This window comes from Typopeltis vanoorti, chromosome 15 (assembly GCF_054136105.1).
Source record: "Typopeltis vanoorti isolate ZY-2024b chromosome 15, IOZ_Tvanoo_1.0, whole genome shotgun sequence".
Lineage (NCBI taxonomy): Eukaryota > Metazoa > Arthropoda > Arachnida > Uropygi > Thelyphonidae > Typopeltis > Typopeltis vanoorti.
This window is the reverse complement of record NC_143563.1, coordinates 91,906,081-91,925,940: the sequence shown is the minus strand read 5'-3', so window position 1 is coordinate 91,925,940 and position 19,860 is coordinate 91,906,081. Positions and strand designations below refer to the sequence as shown.

Sequence of the window (19,860 nt, the reverse complement as noted above, 5' to 3'; positions counted from 1 at the left end):
GAGAAGTATCTTTTGATGTTAATCACAGGCACCATGCTTCATCAAAATGCAAACAGCTTGTGAGAACTGTGAACATATGCAAACAGACAGAGATATCCTCTTCACAAAAATGATATTTTCTTCATTGAAAAGTGTTTAACTGCAAAAATGATCAGGTATATGCTCTGGATGGTTGCACAGGATGTGCCATAGCACCCAGGATTCAGAGGTCATCACCTTGCATCAGTGATGGTTTTGTGGAAGGGGTAACATATCAGGGGGTATACAAGTTGCATATCTACAAGAGAGGGGTCAAAACCTCTGCTGAAGTGTATCAAGACCCATGCTGGAAGCTTTGGTAATGTCCTTGAACAACACTTTGTTTCATGGCAGGCAGTGACCTTCCAGCAGAAGTCAGCGCTTGACAACAGGGTGAGGACCACACAATGGTTGAAGGCAAATGTGCCTAACCATATATCACCATTTAATTGGCCATCTTGAAGTCCCAATCTGTTGGACTTCAAATTGTGGTCAGAGTTTGAGAGCATAGCCTGCAAGAATGACACCCAAGCTTCCAGCCTGAAGGTCAATTTGGAATGAGAAGTGGCAGTGTTTCCATTACATGTGTATACTGTTATCAAGATGTGGCTTCACAGAGTTCAGGCATGAAGTAAAAAGGGATATTTCGAACAGTGAGTGCTGTTATATGTGCGTTATACATGTGGTTTGTATGTGATGAAAGCTGTACACGATTTACTGATAGATTAAAGGTTTATGCGCTGTTCAAGTTGTAACAGTAATTATGGCAAGACTAGATACATTATATGACCACTGGCACCATTCATCTGCAGAATTTTAGAGGCAATCTGAAGTCACTTAACCCACTAATTTAGTAAATAAGTGTGTGGGTCTAAGGGCTTTATATTACCAAGACTGAAAATGATCAATAAATAATAATGTATCACGAATAAATAGATGAACAGACTCATATAGAGTAGCTAACATATCATCATCATCAAATTCATGCCTCCATAGCTCAGTCGGTATAGACAAAGCCCTTTGATCAGAAAGACCTGGGTTCGATTCCCATCCATGACGTGAGAAATCTTCTTCTGGTCTGTTTGGACTAAAGGTGAGTTAGCTGGTCTCATACAGAGGTAGAGTTTTTCTCTCGGTAAATTAAGTTTTTCATCCCTCAAAATAGGCAAACCAATCCCGTGAACACACACGCCTACAGTAATAAATACTTATGGCAAGGAAGACAATGAGAAACTACCTTGCTTCATAATCATGTCCCCTGGTAATCAGCTGCAGTCCTCTCAAAAAAGAGGAGGCTACAGGATTGGATTAGACCCTTCAGGGTCTAATCCAATCCTGTAACCTCCTTCATTTAGTACTACCATATCCTGTACACCCCCTGAAGGGGTGTACAGGATATGATAGTACTAAATGAAGAACTTACATCATTACTAACTTCCTATCAACAATTTTCCTCCAAATCAATCTATTATCTGTCAAGACTCCAACATTATCAGATCTTTTATTTCTGTCTTCTAAGGCATGCTGCTTTACTGTATCAATCCACCTATATCTTGGTCTTCTTCTAGATCTTTTTCCTGCCAATCTGGAAGAGAACACTTGTTTTGTTAATCTTTCCTCTCCCATTCTGTTTAAGTGACCATACCACCTGAGATTAGCTCTGCTAACACATTCCTGGATGCTAAGTTCAATGTCAAGTTCTTTCCTAATACCGTATCCTCGTTTTTAATATGATATTGTCATTGACGCCATCTGTTCATGCCCTCTAATCTTTCTCAGGACTCTCATATCTGTGGTCTCTAGTCATAGGTCAAGTGTTTTTTTTCTAACCCAGCGCCCCGATCCATAAGTTAAAATTGGTTTGAACACTCTCTTGTATATAGCTAATTTATTGTTTTGACTAATTTCTCTCTAATTCCATATAAATTTATTTAGTTGACTTCCTACCATATTTCTGGCTTTGTTGATTCTGTTGTCTATTTCCATATTTAATTTACCATCTTTGCTAAAAATCGTGCCTAAGTATCTGAAATGTTTTACTTGTTCTATAGGTTCTCCATTCACAATGAAGTTGATATTTTCAATGTTTCTGCCAGGTCTAGTCTTTATAGCTAACATATAACAATATAGAGTAGTTTATCTTTTCCAAACCCACTACTCACTCACAGTATAGTTCGACCACATAAGCAAGAGCTGTCATTGGCAGACTGCCAAGAGTCAATTCATGAAGGGAAGAAAGAAATAAGGCTATGTAAGAATTGGTCACTAACACGTGAAATCACGTGCTTTATACATGAAATTTTCCAACTGTTATGCAAGCAAAATAGTTACCGCTTTAAAAACTACAATGATCATAAAAGAGAAGTTAATTTTCCGACATGTAATAATAAACACTCATCCCACAATACGGATTGATTACCCTATTATCGGAATGGATTCTCCTTTTGATATGTGCAGAAGTGTTGAAGGGTCTTGTATCTGTGGGCATACTATACTAACATACCATAGGTTAATTAACCAACCTCTCATATATTGAAAATTTTTTTTTTATAAAGGGTAAAAATTAGTTACAGAATTAACAAAAGCTTATAAACTGACCAGGTTCATACACTAGTCAAATGACTAGTGTATGAACCTGATACATACACTGATCTAGTCAAATGACTGCCTGAGTAGAGTACCATTTGTTGCCTAGTATATCATATTCATCTGTTCAGTCTCTGAACATATCATATTCATCTGTTCAGACACTGAACAGATGAATATGATATACTAGGCAACAAGTGGTACTCTACTCAGGCAGTCATTTGACTAGCATGATATTTACCTTGCTGATGAACTAGTACAAAATTTTCCAAGCCCAGCATATATATCACTTTCTTAAAATAAAGTTTTACCATTTATCAAAATATCGCAATGCCCCAACTCATATCACTAGAACCGTTTTAAAAATAACCATTCATTGTCAGATGACACTGCATTTAATAACAATAAGATAATCAATTTTAATTTAATTTATTACTGTCTATCATGTTTTAAAGTCTCCCTCCTAAATTTTCTGTCTGGGGTTAATTATCCCCACTCCCTTCACAATAGTCATGTCTATGTTTTGGATCATTCAGTAAACCTCACAATTTTCTTTCTTATACCAAGAGTACATTATGATCAGAATCCAGTTTCTCTGTTTAAAATATATAAATTATAAACAGTGCTGGCAGTCCCGGGTTACGAACAAAATATGTTCCTGAGAATGTCTGTCGGATTTATATGTAACTCAGATCCCTGATAAACAGCTCATATACCATAATAATAATAATGGCCCACATGTGCTAATAAGAATACAGTAACACTGTAATAATAATACCCCTGTACTGTAATAATAAGTTAAAAAACTATTGTGCTCTTTCTTTTAATTCAAACAAACAGAACATAAAAACAAACTCATACGAAACGCTTAGATAGGAGAAATTTCAAAAAAAAAGAATATTAAAGGTTGCATCAATGTCTTGCTTACTGGAAGGGGCATTTTTGAGGCAAGAAGGTAGACTAACATTAATTGGAAGATAATGATGGAGATGGTGACGCAGGCAGTCCCTGGGTTACGAACAAGATATGTTCCCAAGAACGTCTAAGTTGGATTTGTATGTAACTCGGATCCCTGATGAATAGTGCATATACAGTAATAATACTATAATGGCTCAAATCCTGATTCTCCAGCACCAGATCCATCCTAGAGAGGATGAACCTGGTGCTGGGGAATCAGGATTTGATTCTGTTTGTGGAGCTTACTACTGAAGCAGGTTTCTTGAAAAATGTATCCAGTGTTGTTTGCACATCCTTCTTTTTTTTTTTTTTCTCTCATCATAAACGGCCTTGTAGCAGCTGATGTTCTCACTAACTGCACAGTTTACTGTGCAGTTAGTGAGAACATGAAAACTGCACAGTAAAAGGGAAGATGTTTCAGACTGTAATCATCCCTTGCAGTTCACACATCTCAACTATTATTCAGAGTATTAGTGGATCCATCATGGCAGAACTGAGCAGCTCTCTGATGAAATCACACCCTTATCTCATACTGCTATGTCCCTTCAAATATTTATCAAGCTTTAGCAAGAAATAGAAGTTATTTGAAGCAAAGTCTAAACTGTATAGTGGATGTCACAAGATAGAATCTCTACACTCAATGGCATACCTGGTAGACATAAGCTAAAATTTTTAGTGAACTTGACCACAAAGATGTTTTCAAGTACAAACATATTCAAGGTCTAAATGGAACACATTTTTTTTTATAACCCAAGGTTTGAAACACTTAAAATTTAAAAAACTGATTCCAATTCTGGGCCAAATGCAATGTTAACTCAATAAATTTATTATTCAGTTAACATTATATAATAATATTATTGATTATTATATAATGAATGAGTAGAGCCTCTGTAGCTCAGTTGGATTCAATTCCCATCCAAAATGTGAGAAACCTTTATCTGGTCTCTTTTGACTAAAAGTGAGTTAGCCAGTCTTCATATGGAGGTAAAGGATTTTTCTCCTGGAAACGAGTTTTTCATCCTTCAGAACAGACAAACCGGTTCCATGAACACACTTTTACAAACAAAAATACCCCCTCCCCAACATTCAGGCTCTGAGATAAGTTGGTTGGGATTGTGTGAGTAAAGTCGCATCATGTAGAAGACCAACCCAAAATAGATGGAAAAAGGCACAACACGATAATGAATAACATTTTTGAACAAAAATGTGTAAGCCAGTGGTATACACAATTTATCTTTTTTGGATGGGGATCATAGCTTATGTACTATCAAAGATTTCTCACAAAAATGAACCATGTTCTCCCAATCTATGACAAATTTCATAGATTGGGAGAACAAATTTCCAGACAAGACAAGATTACTTTTCTTTGAATCACTCTAAGATCAAGCCTCTCCTGGCATAAACACATCACTAGAAATTAGGATTTCTCTTTCACTCAAAACGTCACTTCACTTCTGAACCAACAAAAAATAGTTTTTTGATAGTTACATTTATGTAGCCATCAAAAATGTAATCATTTATGGAGTTCACCAGTTCAGTACCATGCAAACATGTGGATGATATCTGAAGTTTTTAAGAATTGACTCACAAGTTGGAACTTGAAATTACAATACAAGTCACAAAAACTTTTACTGATTCTTTAACTGACGATTCAAAATTATTTTGCTCACTGTGGTTTTATAAGCACGAATATGGCCGACGGTGAAACCATGAAGCATTCACATCTACTGATAGTTGTCTTCAATACTATAATGAACATGAATTATTAAAAAACAAAAATTATGAAAACAACTACCATGTTATAGTAAAACCTCATTTTAATATAAATCAAAATAATCACTAATGATTACACCTTCATATCAAGGCCATCATCTGGTGTATAATATACAAAGAAACAAACTACATTACAATCTACAGAGTATACTTAAACCACACTAATTTGGTCAAGCGTTCACACTGCTGGCTTGGCCTCATTGTAGTAATTTGGTTATATATTATGATCAGATATATTAAGCTAGAGAGCAATGTGCTCTCACATAATTACTCGCAGATAAATCAGCAGTTAGAATTGAAGGAAGTACAGGAAGATGGTTTAATGTTAAATCTGACAAGGATGTGCATTATTCCCTGTTATTCATTATCTATGGATCACATTATGAAAGAAAGTGGTATTAAACCTGATATCAAAATTGGAGTAATTAATATCAGCTCTTTGCTTTATGCTGACGATGTTATACTTCTAAATAAATCTGGTAGAAGTCTGCAAGATTCCCTGACTAAATTGAATAACTGTCGTAAGAGATATGGTATAAAGGTCAGCAATAACAAGACAAAGACAATGCAAATAGGCAGAAGAACTGAAAATATCAACTGCATTGTGAATGGAGAACCTACAGAATGAGTAAAACATTTCAGCTACTTAGGCACGATTTTTAGTGAAGATGGTAAATTAAATTTGGAAAGAGACAACAGAATCAACAAAGCTGGTATGGTATGAATTGACATATGGAATAAAAGAGAAATTGGTCAAAACAATAATAAATTAGCTATATACAGGAGTGTTCAAACCAATTTTAACTTATGGATCTGAGAGCTGGGTTAGAAGTAAAACACTTGACCAAAGACTAGAGACCGCAGATATGAGTCCTGAGAACGATTAGGGCCATGAACAGATGGCATCAATGGCAATATCATATTAAAAACAAGGATATTAGAAAAGAACTTAACATTGAACTTAGCATCCAGGAATGTGTTAGCAGAGCTAATCTATGGGGTGGTATGGTCATTTAAACAAAATGGGAAAGGAAAGATTAATAAAACAAGCGTTCTCTGCCAAGTTGGCAGGAAAAAGACCCAAAGGAAGCAAGGTATAGGTCACTGTTGTTTAACCTTTTTTACTACGCGAGCTACTTTTCTATAAAAAGTTATTCGGCGATCTACTCTCTTATATAGATCACGTTCCCCCAACCTGATATCTGATTACGCACAAATAAAAAACTAAAAAAAAAAAAAGATAAAAAATTTAAAAATTTATTACATCAACATCATACGTATCAAGGATTTAGGCCTAGTATGGCATGTTCTGGCCTTAGAAGTCATTGTTGAATCGTTTAAGAGGACGTCCTGGTTTTCTTTTTCATAATGGCTTGTACTTTAAGGCTTGTTTTGGTAAAAAAATTTATTAAAAATAAAAAAAAAATTTATTTATCACTTTTAAATCACAGATAATCACCCAAATGATCATTTGTAATTTGGTTTCTTAATTAATTTTTTTATGACTGATCTATTTGAAAAAGCAGATTCTGACAAATATGTCGATCCGAAACACGACCGAATTTTTCACGCAATATCAGTTAATACTGGGAATTTTTCATTTACACACTTCCAAATGACTTTATTGATTTTAAATGTGAACTATTCTGAATGTTTATTATCTCAGCTTGATTTATATCAAACAGCCCACTAATTTTATTTGAAATTTCTGTGATGTTCAAGTTTTCTTGAAATGGATTACTGATAAAAGATACAATCATTTCAGTTTTATTAAAATCTTTAAATCTTGAATTTATTTCTTCCTCAACTAATTCTATTTCACGAATAAATTCTTTTAAATCATAGTGAAGCATTTCTTGATTTTGTTCAAAAAAGTTTAATAAATATGGGAGATGTCTAAATTCTTGGTCATTTATATTTTTCTTTAATAAAAGTAAGTATTGTTGGAAAGTTTTTATTGAACTTAACAAGACAATTAAATTTTTATCTCTACCTTGTAACTGTAAATTTAAATTGCTTAATTTCGTACAGAAATCTACTAAAAATGATAAGTGTAACAACCATCTTTTATCACTCAATTGTGGATAAATATCGCCTTTTTCATCAAGAAAAATTTTTATATCATTAATTAATACAAGAAATCTTTCTAAAAATTGACTTCTGCTGAGCCAACAAGCATTATTGTACAACAGAAGTTCCCTATCATAATCTGCCTGTAATTTAAATAACTGCCTTTGCAGGGCTTTTCCTGCAAAGGCAGTTATTTAAATAGAATTTATAATTTTAAATGTAATATCCAAAACGTCTTTTGTTTAATCTTTTACTACACAGTATTTGTTGGTGAATAATAGTGGTACGTTAAAAAATCTGGATATTTGTCATCGTTTTTACATAATGAAATGAAGCCTGATTTATTACCTATCATTGCATGAGCACCATCAGTAGTAATAGACACAAGTTTAAAAAGCAGAGGTTTGTGTTGTTTCACAAATTCATAAAATGCCGAAAAAATGTCTTCTCCCCTAGTCCTTCCCAATAATGGTATAATTTTCAAAAGTTCTTTACTTGAATAATCTTGAAATACCATTAACTGATTAATATCAGTGAAGTTGTTTGATTCATCAAATTGTAATGAAAACGCAACACACTGGTGAATGTCTGCCATTAACCTCCAAAAGTTTCCGGCAATTGGAACTCTTCCTTTCGACAATTTGAAACCTTGTCTGTGGCCTAGAAGTAGTCTCTAGCGACATCTCAAAACGAGAAGCTTCTTTCTGGAAGTGGGAAACTCCTCTCTCAAGTAACGTGGATCCGGGCAGTCTCTCTCTGACGGCGACTCTGGACTGGGCAGCCTCCTCTCTGACAGCAATTCTGGAAGAACCCCTTCTGCTTGCTTCAGTCCCTTTTTATCAGGCCTCCTCTGAGACCTCGCATGAAGTTTGGCAACTCCAAAGAATCTGTACGAGTCTTTCATCTTAAGTTTCAAGTTCGGCACACCTTCTGTTCTCATCTGCTTTCTTTTGATTGTAAGTTACCGGCCATTGGAAAGTTGTTTGAACTCTTTCTGACTGACTTTGGAGATGTTTACACTTAGAGCCTGAAAGCCTTTCTCACACATACAAGTTTCAATAACAATCTTTCTAATGCTGCCATGTACAGCTTTGGCGACAAAAACATTGCTTTTGTTTTTAACACTGTAACATATTCTTATTAAAGCAGCATATACAGTTAGCTTCAAAAGAGTTATTTACAAAAACATCTAATACAAACTATACCGAGACAAACAAAGTTTATATTTTTACAATATTCACATGGGACTTAACCTAAGTAAAAAAATCGATGCAATGTGCTTTGGAATATTTAATATTTAAGCTACAATCGAGTTTTTACACTTTACTTATAATCGTATTCACTCAGCTCGCTGTTTGACTTCCACTGATCCAAATTAATTCATTTACCCGGACGCATAAGAAAATTACTGATTTGACAATTTTAAAGAAAAATAAATAAACAATAGCAATACACTTAAAGCAAATTAAAAAATAATACAAAATATTATGTTTTCAGTTTTAATTAAATTTGTAAGTAAGGAGGAATACACAAGAGATCGACCAAAAAGCGCTCCGCAATCGATGGGTTGAACACCCCTGGTATAGGTGAATTGATATGGTAAAAAGTGCCTTAGAAGATAGAAGATCTGATAATGTTGGAGTCTTGACAGGTAACCAACTGATTTGGAGGAAATTTGTAGATAGGAAGTTAATGATGTAAATTTTTCATGTACTATTGTATCCTGTGCACCCGTTGAGGGTACATGGCAGGAATTTGATGATAATAATGATAAATCAGAACTACAGATGATGGCCAATAAGGAATGAAATGATTGCTTTGAGTCCTAAAGTAAGGGCTTGCTGGATAACTTGAAAGATCTTACATATGCTGAACATGTGATCCAAAGTCTTGGGATTTTTATGCGATGAATATTGTTTAGATAAGGATGACTGATCAAAATTTCATATGCTTCCTTGAATATGCATTCGTGCCATGTTTTTGTATGATGTAAAGAACAGGTACCTTTTCAATCTGGTGTAGGATGTTAAGAATGTGATTTCTTACATTTGTCTCTATATTCTCTAAGAGCACAAGCTGACTTATTTGACAGGAACTTTTGATATGCTTTCTTCTTTTCCTTCACTGCCTCTTTAACTTCCTGTGTCCACCATGGAGTTCTGATTTTTCCATCCTTGCAGACAACCTCACAACATGCCTCTCTGGCTGAATCAACAAAATGCCTACTTTATAAAACCTGTTAAATTTAATGTGTTCTTTTTTATGGATTGGAATTATGCATCCAGTTTCACTAATATAAGGTAAGTTACAGGTGCAATGTATTCGGTATACCCCTGGGTGGGCCAAAGGGGATAGGATCCTAGGAGGATTCAAATGTTTTTTGTTTTTTTTTAATTTTATCGATGGTTTAAAAGTAGCATTAAGATTGTAATGGAGTAGAATTCTATTTTATCAGATAACCATTTAATGTATGGGACAGCTATGATTTTATTGTAATCTATATTATTTGCATTTTTTTGGTGAAGTTTTGTGAAGAATTTTACTGATGTATTTTTTGTTAAAGCCATTGTTTATAAATTTTGTAATTCTTGTTTAAGAGCTCGTTCATTAGAGCAAATTGTTATAGGCCTGTTTCTGAGAGTGTTAATGACTCCAAGTTTTGGTGAAGGGTAGTGGTAAGCATTATCATGTATATATTGACCGGTATGCATAAGCTTACAGTAGACAGCATAGGATTGACTGCTCAAAAGAAGATGACTAGTGTATCCAGGAAAAGAAGTGAGTTGTGATTTTCAATTTCAAAAGGCAAATTGTATGCACTCGTGTTCTTTGTTCAGGTGGTTGAGGAAGGTCTTTAAAGTTTGGCAGTCATGTGTCCATTGTCAACATATCTAAGCCAAACTGTAGGCTTTAAAGTAAATCTAGAACACACTGCTCAGAAGTTTCCATATAAAACTCAGCAAACTGGAGGGGGATGGGGTGATCTCATGGCTAAGTTATGCTTCTTTTTGTAGGTAAAAATTATTTTGGCACACAAAAGAGTGCACATAATTTTGGGCACATACTTTTGTATGTGCACAAAAAAGCAATAATATTGCATGGAAATTTGTTCTGTAAGAGAAGAATTGTGTCACTCATTGGGATATTTGTGAAATGGGCAGAAATGTCAAAACTGACATTTAAATCATCTTTGCTGTTATGCTTTTAATTTTGTTTATAAAGTGTTGTATGTTTTATATAAGAGGGAAAATGACGATGCTAATTTCTTGGATAGGTAATAATAAGGGCTATTATAATTCAGCCCACGTAAGTTCTTAAGTTTTCTAGAACCCTTACTTTAGGACTATTAATAATTTCAGCCCTGATTGGCCAACATCCATACTGTATTGTTCTAATTTTTCTATGAGTAATTATGTGAGAGCACATTGCTCTCTAGCTTAATATATCTCATAATGATTTGTAACCAAATTCCTACAGTAAGGTTTTTTTTCCACCAGAAGCCAGGCCAACAGTGTTAACAGTTGACCAAATTAGTGTGGCTTAAGAATACCATGTACTTTGTAATATAGCTTGTTTTTTTGTTATACTCCAGATCAGTGATGGCAAACCTATGACACGCGTGTCGGCGCTGACACACCTTGGATGTTGCAAGATATTGGCATTCTGATGAAAAAACTGTGATAAATCGCATAAGATTGCCCTCAGTTAAGGCAAAGGTAGGTTTCGGTTCATTAAAAGAATTATATTTTGTAGTTAGCCTATTTCTATTTTATTTTGTAACTAGCCTATAAACAACAAGTATTTTAAGTTTACGTTTTCTTTCTTAATCATTATAATTTCTGCATAGTCATATGATATTATAAAAACTTTAAAAATTATTATCAATATTATACAATACAAACTTATAAATACGTGCTTTATATATTATAAACTTAAAGTTTTCATTTGACTTCTGTGTGAAATTCGTTCATGCATGCATTCCAAGTCTCTCGACTGGGTAATACAAGGTCTAAACATATTTAAAACCACTTTAACAGAAAATATAATTCGCAGCATTAAATACTGAATTTATCTGAGTAAATAATGAAAACATTCTTATCGTTGCAATAAATTCAGTAAAGTTTTTTAAATAATGCAAATAGTAACAACTTATGATGACGTTGCAACAAAACTTACTGAATAGCTGCTATTTAGTAGCATGATAGAGAGTAAAACGTAACAAGGTTGCTACAAACGTACCGGTAATAAATCTGGCAGCCCTGCTGAAAGAAGTAGTGGTAGTCATGCATGGTCTGCCACTTAAGTAATTTGAGTTGCTGGTGTATAATTCATTTCCAGTAATTGTTAGTTCTTGTTAATTATTACTGCTGTATATAATCGTGCTCTTTTTTAATTTGCGAACCCTTTTACAATGGCAGCTAGCACTAATAAAAAACTAAAATTATCACAGAATGGAAGTGGAAGAAATTTCCAAGATGCCTGGACTGAACAATATGGTGTTATTGATAGAGGCGATGGTTCTCTGTAAATTGTGTGGTGAGCTATCTGTGAGTAGAACCTGGAATGTAAGAAGACATTTTGAAACTAAGCATAAATGGCTCCTAGAAAAAACTTTTGAAGAATGCAAAGAATACATATCGCAACATCTAAAACTGGCAGAATCACAATCAAGGACTTTAATTAAATTTGTTTCAGGACCTTCAAATTTAGTACCTGCAAGTTACAGTATTTCACATACTATCATTGAACATGGGAAACCACTTAGTAATGGTGATTATGTTAAAGAAGCTTTCATAAAGTGTGCACCATTTTTATTTGATGACTTTCATAATAAGGAAGCTATTGTAAAGCGCATGAAAGAGTTACCATTAAGTAGGAATACTATTAAAGATAGTTATATCAATGAATGTTAGTATAGAAAATCAAATACAACAAGACTTAAACTCATGCCATTGTTTTTCCATTTGTCTCGACAAAACTAGAGATATTACATCATCAGCTCGGTTAGCTATTATTGCAAAGTATGTTCACGGTGATTCTATGCACGAGGAATTGATAAAGTTAGAAAATTTACCTCAAAACATGACAAGTAAAGACATATGCGACTGTTGTTAAAGTGTTCCATGAGAGACAGATAGATTTATTGAAATATAACATTCACAGATAATATTCGATTACAACTGATGGCGCACCTAATATGGTTGGCCGTAATGTCGGTTTTATCAAACAATTTACAGAATATGTTGGTCATCCCCTGGTTTGTTTCCACTGTATTATACATCAGGAGACACTATGTGCAAAATCAGGCTTAAAGGATTTGGATGATGTGATGAGAATTGTGACAAAGGTAACTAATTTTATTGCTGCCAGGGTTTTAAACAAACGAGAATTTAATTCACTTTTAAGTGAAGTTGAATCAGTGTACAATCATCTATTAATGTACAATAATATTCGATGGTTGAGTCGTGGCCAAGTACTTGAACAGTTTGTTGAATGTTTAAATGAAATTAAATTATATTTAAATATGAAGGGCATGGAGCACAAATTTTTTCAGTTGAACAATTCTGCTTGGCTCAGAAAGGTGATGTTTTTCACAGATTTTCCATTGCACCTGAATGAACTTAATATACAATTGCAAGGTTTCGGAAAATCTGCTGATTTTATGTTTGGCACGATCAAGAGCTTTGAGAATAAACTCAAAATATTTCAACGTGATTTAGAAAGTAACAATTTTAAGTATTTCCCAAGAGTGAACATTTTTTTTTAACAAACCCAGCCCCAAAAATTGTGAACAACATATCAACCAATCTATTGAGTTCTAAAGTCAGTAACTGAGCAGTTTTCTTCTGGATTTGAGCAATTTCGAATGTTGGAACAAACAATCCAATTCATAAAGCATCCTGATGAAACAGAATTCATGAATCTTAAATTAGATGGCTTTGAGTGGTTGGATTTAAAAGATCTAGAAATGCAATTAGCCGACTTCCAGTGTAATCCTATCTGGAAAAGAAAGTTTATTGCTCTTAGAAATGAATTAGAGCTTGAGCGGGAACGTCTGCATGATACCGCGTGTAAAAATTCAGACTGTGAAATTCTAAGCATGTGGAATAGTCTTCCCGAAAACTTTTATTCTCTTAAAATCTTTGCTAAAGCTCTTCTAACAATTTTCTCTTCTACATACTCTTGTGAAACTATTTTCTGCCTTAAGTAATATCAAATCGAAAGGGAGAAATAGATTGAGCAATGATTTGAGCGCTGCCTGTGTAGCATTAAAATGTACACACTATAGCCCTTCTATAAAGCAACAGAAAAGTCATTAAATGTAATGTAAGTTGTTTGTAATTTCAGTTTATTAAATTAATTGTATAATATGAATTCATTGATTTTATATCAATGCCCTATTAAATAAATAGCCTAATATGATATGTATAAGTCACCATCTATGATTATGTAGTTAAATTTATAATGCAGGTATGCAAGTGGCACATCAACAACGTGAATATTTAAAAAAAAAAAAAAAAAGATGTTTGACAAACCTGGCTAAAAAAGTTCGCCATCACTGCTCCAGATGATGACCTTAACGTGAAGGTCAAAACGTTGAGTGATTATTTTGATTTATATTAAACTGAAGTTTTACTATAACATGGTAGTTGTTTCCATAATTGTTTATTAATGAATGCTGATCACCATGTAACTATGAAAGAAAGGATAATGAACATGAAGATTTTGAGGAGGAAACTGAAGCAAACATCAGAGGACATTAGAAGAAAAAGAAAGTGATAAGGATGAGCTTGAACAAGTGATTACCCAGGATGCTAGAAAATGTATTACTGTATTACAACTATTTCATGCAGGAAAGCAATAATATATCTGCACTAAATACCTGCATTGATTTTGTTTAACTGCTTAACTTCTAAAAAAAAAAAACTCTGCTTGATCAAATCCTACAATGTGTAAATTAAATTATTTTTAATGCAAATATTTTACTTTAATTAAAGTCAATTTAAGTTTATCTATAAATCAGAAATTTTACTATGCAATAAACGATGAACTTATATTTTATCTTAGGTATACATACACTTTTTAAACCTTTGATGTGCAGCATCATTTAATTGGGGCAGTTGCTTAACTGGGCTGGGCCAAATTATGTTATCCCGATGTGGCCCAATTAACTGGAATCCACTAACATGAATAGGCATTATAATAAAAACATTAGTTTTTTTTGGAATATGATTTGTTACATTAATGTGTGTTACTAAAATGTACTACCTATTATGAGTCTTCTTCATCATTTGTGTTTTCTTAAAATTTAAAAAAAAAAAAAAAAAAATCATTGAATTTTTTTTTTTCTATTAAACAAGCGATCATTTTTGTCCAATCTGCAGCAACTAACAAGCTGTCAAAATCTACTCGCCATGGGCGAATGTATTTTTCAGCCCTGATTATGTGTTAATTGCATGTGTTCTTCTGGTTGGAAAGTTGCCTGCTTTTAAGGATGAATATAAAAAAAAAAAAAAAAAAAAAAAAAAAAAAAAACCTGAAAACCTTCATAAGAATGGTAGGGTTATCTTCATTTAGAGGCTTTATAAAGATTATGTGGATTGTATCTGTTTTACTACCAGTGGGAGCTATAACAAGCTCACTATAATATATTAAGCAACAAACTCATACGGTAATCTAACAAAAATTAGCATATTTGGCAGTGTATATATTACTTGAAAATTCCTCTATAACGAATGCGCCCAATTTGAAAATAAAATAAGTGCATCTTTACCCTTCTCCCTTCTGGTAGCCAATTGTATGGTAAAATCATTAGTCAATCAAACGTTCATAAAACTGTCATCAACAGGTTGTTCCACTGGATATTAGTTCTGCGTTCATCAGTACACTGATGTATAACAATTGTTTGTGTTTAAAATTTAAAAATTGTATATTCAGCAAATTTTATTTTTATAATTGTAAAAGTATTTTTACCCATGAAACATGAAAAGACAGCTAAATTTATTAAAAAATTTTTTAGGAAAAAAATTAATGAAAAGTGATTCTACTGTGGTTAAAATCGAAGTCGAAGATGAAGATAATACGCACATTGATTCAATAAACATGCAACAAGTTGGAGGAGAAAAAGAAAATCATTTACCTGATAGCTGGAATGATCAGGTAAATTAGGATGTCATGTTTGCTCAAAATATTAAAACTTGGATGTTGAAGGAGAAAAAATTTGTCACCTATCAAATGAATGGGTGCGAGCCCTTTGTTAAAATTTCCATAGCTCATCACTGTGTACTACCAATTTTTGTCTGTTTTTTTTTTTTTAAATTGAAGTTAAAATTTCTGGAAGATGGAAACCAGTCATCTGAATGAGATTTGCTAAATCTCCTTCAGATTTCCTTAAATATATGCTTACCTTAACCTAATTAGTCACTAAGCATTTGGTTCAAAATTTAAAAACAATGTGTCTCCATATTCTAGTAGAAATGTATATGCTGCTATAGGCTGTTTACGAAAGTTCTAAATTTCTTTGATCAACAGCTTGCTCTTTAAAATCTATGCAATTGGTAGCTCAGAATTGTAGCAACTGGGATTCAGTACAAGTTCTTAACAAATTATCAGTAGTGATTTAACAGATGGCTATACACAATTAAACACCTATTGGACCTTTTGGATAAGAGAAACATATAGACAGATGATATTCAGTGTCATTTAGTCCATAGTAGTTGTCTCTAACTGCCCAAATCATTACTTAAATATGCACTGCGACAATTCGAAAGTGATGCACTTCAGACAAACAATGGTATGGGCAAGTTACCAAATAATTACTTAGACAATGGTAAAGCTGTCAAAGTTATTTTCATTTCATTTCATGGCTGTTCAAAATTCTTTTAACTGTTTGAGGAATAAGCATTTCCAGTAATGCAAAAGCTAAAGAGCTAAGAAAGCTGTTGATCCAAGGCATTTTTACTTGTAATACAACATGCCAAAGAGGCTGCACGTTTCATGAAGTGTATATTAGTAATTCAAAATTTTGTGCAGCTGAAAATGACAACAGAACACCATGACAGGAGTTTTTACTGGTATGCCAACTCACAAATGTTGCTTTGTCACCTGACATATATAATACTTTACTCAGTTCTCAGTAAATTAATATTTGATCTAGTTAAATATAAGTTATTTGTTATATGGCAACTTACATGTACCATGTAAGTTGCCATATAACTTACTTTAACTATTTTCGATCTTAAGTTATCTATAATTCGAATTCTTAATTGCGATACATAGCATAACCAATAAAATATTAAATCTTTTTTACATAATCTGCATTACCATATTTATAATGGAAATAAAATTTTATCCATCAAATAAAAAATAACAGAAGGGCTATTTTAGTTTATTTATATGGCGACCTCTTGCCACTGGCTAAGTCACAACATATTAACTAATCCAATAAAACAAGTCCTTTAAAGAATTGTTATATCATAATCATTATATCACCAAAATAATGTGACATGATGCAGAATAATCAATTCATTAAAGCATAGGTGCCAGATGGTATTACTACATTTGAACCCCTAACTGTAATCAAAGCGGGCAACGCATGTATTAGCAATACTGTGTATGATGACCACGGTAATAGCGCCATATCGTGTTAGGCTTAAGTGTTTGAATCACTCTTTCAAACCTAATGGAATTCATTCCAGTAATATCCTTTTTTACATCTACAATGTGTAATAAAGCATCCTTTGAAAATCTGAAAAGAAATATCATAAAGAAACCGAAAATACTTAGAAATAAATAAAATATATTACTAAAGAGGATTAGATCAGGTAAAAACACAATTTCTGTAGCAACAGCCACATGCATATCTTTTGCACCCTCCGAAATATGAATACATTTCAAAACAACATTTCAAAACATTACTTAAAATTTTCGTAGTAAGTACTAAAAGGAACATGTATTATTTACAGCGATCTCAAGTTTCTAAGATGTGTAGCATTCTGAAATGGAAGAGATATGCTTATGCCTTCCATCACGATAAATGTGTCAAGTATGCAATTATTAATTAATGTTAGTCTCATATAATATATTAAAAATATTTACCTAGTAAGTAGTTATAACACAAAATGCTTTAAGAGGTGCAATTATCCACACTTTTCTTTATAACACACAAAAAAATAAATATTTAATCACTAAAAAGGGCAATAAAATTCGACGACCCTGACACAAAGCCCGCGCAAGCGTATTCGGCAAAGAAGCGGGAAGCGTCTTTTGATACCCAATACGCATGCTCCAAATGGACCACACGCACGCACATACATAATGTGTACATAACGTGCGCGCGCACATGCATGCATACACATAGATCATGGCTGTAAACAAATATTGTATAACTATAAATATATTTTTGCAATCTATAATTAATCATTATAAAAATATGTATAGTTGCAAGGATACATGCACGCTAATATAATTATATGCCGCAGAACGATACTGACTTGATGGGTGAAGCATAAATGCTTTTCATGTTACCCTCCATTTGAAAAAGAAAGTTCTTTGGGCGGGCAATTATTGAGCTTTAAGCTCGCCCTGAAAGGGCAGCGAGATTAACTGTGTTCAGTCGAGAATAGAATTGATTCGGGTCTCTTGTATTTGCAGAAATCTGCTTCATTATAGTCTGAAGCTTGCTTGATCAGTGGGTTCGGATGATTAATTGTCTTGATGAAAAACTTTTCAGCTAGGTCGTGAAGGAGGGATGTGATGTAGGGAATGTTGACTTCTCTGTGAATTTGGGAGTTTCTGATAAACCATGGGGCATCCAAACTCATTCTCAGACATTTGTTCTGTATTCTGTGCAGCTTTTGAATATTTGTGTTCGAGGCATGACTCCATGCAGGAGATGCGTAAGTAATGACTGGGCGTATTACCATCTTGTATATGAGTAGTTTGTTCTGAGTATCGAATTTACTTCTTCTGTTGATCATGAGGTAGAGCTGCGCTATTACTTTGGATGTCTTTGAACTTATGTGTTCTATATGATTGGTGAATTGTAGTTTTTTTTATCGAGAATTACGCCCACATATTTGACTGTATTCTTCCATTCAATTTTAACTCCTAGTAAATGTATATTTTTCTTGATTTGAAGCTTTTTTCTAGTGAACAGTATGGCTGAACTCTTCTGTGGGGTGGCTTGGATTCTCCAGTCCATCAACCATTTCTCTAGTGTGTGAATACTGTTTTGGAGTCTTTTGATAGCTGGTTTGGGGCTGAGATATCTTGCTAATAATGCAGTGATTGTTGAGCTTGGGTTTTGAGGGATATCAGCTATATAGATAGAAAACAGCAAGGGGGCCAAGAGTTAGCCCTGTGGCACTCCCACCAGAACCTTGCATCTGGTTGACATGGTTTCATTTATTTTGACTTGCATATATCTGTCTCTGAGGTAAGCGTGAATTATTTTAACTAGATTAGTAGGCACATTGAATGTGATGAGCTTGTAGAGAAGACCCTGATGCCACACCTTATCAAAAGCCTTTGCAGCATCTAAAAAGACTGCAGCTGTATGAAGGTTCCGGTTGAAGCCTTTGGAGATGTATTCGATCAGCCTGTGGATCTGGTGAACGGCGGAGTGTTTTTTTTTTCTAAATCTGGGATTATATCTGGGACTAAATTTGGGATTATACCTAGTTTATCCGTTTGTGATTAAAGTGTTGTGAGGATAACTTTTTCTGCGACCTTTCCAAGGTTAGACAGAAGACTGATAGGTCTGTAGCTTTCAGGGAGTTGGGTGTTTTTTCCAATCTTTTTGATTGGCGTGGCATCTGCTATCTTCCATGTTAATGGGAAATACTTGAGTTTGAGGATGGCATTAATTATGTTGACTAGATGTACAATGGCTTTTCTGGGCAGTAGTTTGATTATTTTGTTTGTAATTCCATCTGAACCTGGAGCATTATTGTTTTTCAGGTGGGTTACAATATTTATAACTTCTATAATAAAATTAGTTTAATCCTTTATCCAAGTGTGAGCAAACAAAGTTTGCGCCTGAAGTATCTTCAAGACTAGGGTAAAGTGATACAACACCAGGGCAACTCGTTGCAAAGGTGGAGAAAGCTACCAACACTCCTAACTCAGTATCTCCTATAATGCAAAACACATCTCCTTGCGGATATGTCTAATGTTATGCATTAAGGGAAGGGCCACTACCCAGACTAGTTTCGACCTTTATTGAGGTCTCTTCAGTGGGAGCCAGGCCCTAGTGGAAATACCAGGCAGAAGCATTAGCAGGTCATCTCTACCTATAGGAGTTGCCAAATGGTGTGCCACCCTTTTTTTATAAATTACTCTGGAACTTTCAACATTTATAACTTCTGTTGGAGAAGTGGGTGTGAGAGGTTCAAGGTCATATTTTTGTTGTGTTATGGCCTACCTGACTCGGCAGTGAACCCAGCATTGTTGGTA

General features: G+C 33.9%; 1 protein-coding gene across 3 annotated transcripts in view; it reads right to left on the bottom strand.

The window, feature by feature from the left end:
* The window catches only part of LOC150098974 (chromobox protein homolog 3-like), a 134,905-nt gene extending 117,247 nt beyond the window's left edge, over positions 1–17,658 (bottom strand). For 2 of the 3 annotated variants that reach the window (XM_090404873.1, XM_090404874.1), the window contains exon 1: positions 17,503–17,658. The gene's annotated coding sequence lies outside the window, so the exon portion shown is untranslated. The remainder of the gene's footprint in view (positions 1–17,502) is intronic. The other variant, XM_090404876.1, reaches the window with a different exon arrangement.
* Between the last annotated feature and the right edge of the window lie 2,202 nt (positions 17,659–19,860).